A 3,280-nucleotide genomic window follows, 5' to 3' on the forward strand; every position below is an offset into this window, starting at 1 on the left:
CGAATTTGTCAAATTTGTCTCTTTAGAGGCAAACATGGATAATAACTGCTATGCTATTTCAGCTATACCAAGTTATAAACCGATTAGGGCCATACATGGTTTGGCTGCCGTAAACCAAAACACAAAACACACGAGTACGAGTAGAGATGAGTACGAGTAGAGACGAGTACGAGTAGAGACGAGTACGAGTAGAGACGAGTACTAGTAGACACGAGTACTAGTAGACACGAGTACTAGTAGAGACGAGTACGAGTAGAGACGAGTACGAGTAGAGGCGAGTACGAGTAGAGACGAGTACCAGTAGAGACGAGTACGAGTAGAGACGAGTACTAGTAGACACGAGTACTAGTAGAGACGAGTACGAGTAGAGACGAGTACGAGTAGAGACGAGTACGAGTAGAGACGAGTACGAGTAGAGACGAGTACGAGTAGAGACGAGTACGAGTAGAGGCGAGTACGAGTAGAGGCGAGTACGAGTAGAGACGAGTACGAGTAGAGACGAGTACGAGTAGAGGCGAGTACGAGTAGAGACGAGTACGAGTAGAGGCGAGTACGAGTAGAGACGAGTACGAGTAGAGACGAGTACGAGTAGAGACGAGTACCAGTAGAGACGAGTACGAGTAGAGACGAGTACTAGTAGACACGAGTACTAGTAGAGACGAGTACGAGTAGAGACGAGTACGAGTAGAGACGAGTACGAGTAGAGACGAGTACGAGTAGAGATGAGTACGAGTAGAGACGAGTACAAGTAGAGACGAGTACAAGTAGAGACGAGTACGAGTAGAGACGAGTACGAGTAGAGACGAGTACGAGTAGAGACGAGTACGAGTAGAGACGAGTACGAGTAGAGACGAGTACGAGTAGAGACGAGTACGAGTAGAGACGAGTACGAGTAGAGACGAGTACGAGTAGAGACGAGTACGAGTAGAGACGAGTACGAGTAGAGACGAGTACGAGTAGAGACGAGTACGAGTAGAGACGAGTACGAGTAGAGACGAGTACGAGTAGAGACGAGTACGAGTAGAGACGAGTACGAGTAGAGACGAGTACGAGTAGAGACGAGTACGAGTAGAGACGAGTACGAGTAGATACGAGTACGAGTAGAGACGAGTACGAGTAGATACGAGTACGAGTAGATACGAGTACGAGTAGATACGAGTACGAGTAGAGACGAGTACGAGTAGATACGAGTACGAGTAGATACGAGTACGAGTAGATACGAGTACGAGTAGAGACGAGTACGAGTACGAGTAGAGACGAGTACGAGTAGAGACGAGTACGAGTAGAGACGAGTACGAGTAGAGACGAGTACGAGTACGAGTACGAGTAGAGACGAGTACGAGTAGAGACGAGTACGAGTAGAGACGAGTACCAGTAGAGACGAGTACGAGTAGAGACGAGTACTAGTAGAGACGAGTACTAGTAGAGACGAGTACGAGTAGAGACGAGTACGAGTACGAGTAGAGACGAGTTCGAGTAGAGACGAGTACGAGTACGAGTAGAGACGAGTACTAGCAGTGCACCAACACGAATAGAGTACCAGCACGAGTAGACTACCAGTACGAGTAGAGTGCGAGTACGAATAAGGGACGGGAAGAGGAGAGTAGTATGTAGACTACCTAGCGCTCGATCAGGCCATTATATTCACAGCGTGGCTAGGGTTGACCCATACTCCAAAAGTCTGGCTGTAAGCGGACTAAAAATCATGCCGGGCTACAAACATTAAATTCTTTCTATCATGGATACCATGAAACATGAAATTCAACGAAATGCTCAGATCGAAGCAGCACTCCCATGAAGATGGAAGGTCGCTGGAGACAATTCAAAACGGGGTTGATTATAAAATAGAAGAATGCTTCGATGCACACTTTGGCTGTGTGCATTTACATTGACATTGACACACCCATCCAACCCTTAGACCAGTACCGGTTGACCGTGTCCTAAAAAACTCGATACACTACTGGGTTTTTTTTTCAGGGACGCTACAAAAATAGGCCGATAAGGACCAATCCCATGGCAGCTGGTTGTACGTACCGGATTGACCCGATGAAATCCTTCATGGGCAAGGGCTGCCACTTCAGTGGTTTGCCGCTCTTTTGACATTCCTCTTTAGTAAGATTTACGAATTCATGATGGAAAGATAAACGAGCCAACAACGAGTCGAAATTAATAAAATTTTCTACCGAAATCGAAGTCTCATCGTTTTCATTGAAAAATTGTCTTGGGCCATAAGGCTCATTTCTGGCTAAATGGTTTCACCAATAAGCCATTGCTCGAACAGCAATCCACACGTACTGAGTCATCACTGCATTCCGAAAAAATTACGGTTTGCTGCGGTTTATCGGCTGGCGGGTATCAATTTCATTGATATCCACAACCTTTTTGGTTTTATTGAAAAAAAAGAAACTGTTTTTGCGCTCCTATTAAACCCCGATACATGCTAAGGAATATGTGAATATATTGTGGGGCCCATGACATAAGTATAAGCGACATAGTGCAACAGAGCACACCAAAAGGTGATTTTGGTCTCCATTCCTATAGATGATCCACTGAGGAGTGTTTTGGGGCAGTGTGCTAAGTTCAAATACTTCTAAAGTGTAGGAATCCGAATCAGTTCTGATAGCACCCCACTGTTTGAAATTTCAACAAAATCGGATAATAATCTTTCATGGGCTCAAGACCCTACATCGGGACATGGTTCTAAATGCAGCTATATTCAAATGTGGTCCAGTCAACAACTTGGCCTGAGTATAGAAAAAATATGGATCTGTAACAATTTGTGATTGCAACAGACGAACAGACGGACAGACACACGCACTTTGTCAAATCGCTTTAGAATTGAATGACAATCAGTAGTATATTTACTTTGTAGGGTCGGAAATTAATACTTGAATGTGTAGCAAACGGAAGGAATATACCTTGCATGCTCGTTTCCTATGGTGGTGGGTATTCAAATCGTATAGACTTATACCCTACGATATAAATTCCATATATACTCATTAAGCGAAGCAGATATTTAGTGGCAACACTTATGCCTCTGCTCATAAATTGAAAAGTATGTTAGGATTGCCTACATGGGGTTAGGGCTGTTATAAATAGGCAATTTTTAAATACATGTGTGTGGCTTAGTTGTATAAATTTATGAAGGCATGTCAGAGACAAAGGAACTGAGAAGAAGAGAGAAAGACTATCACTAGGTAAGAGTTGAATACATTATGCATATCGTCTTTGTCAACACTCGTTCGCACACACACACACACACTCACACACAGCCAATCAA

Source organism: Stomoxys calcitrans, chromosome 5 (assembly GCF_963082655.1).
Source record: "Stomoxys calcitrans chromosome 5, idStoCalc2.1, whole genome shotgun sequence".
In the NCBI taxonomy this organism is placed as follows: Eukaryota; Metazoa; Arthropoda; class Insecta; order Diptera; family Muscidae; genus Stomoxys; species Stomoxys calcitrans.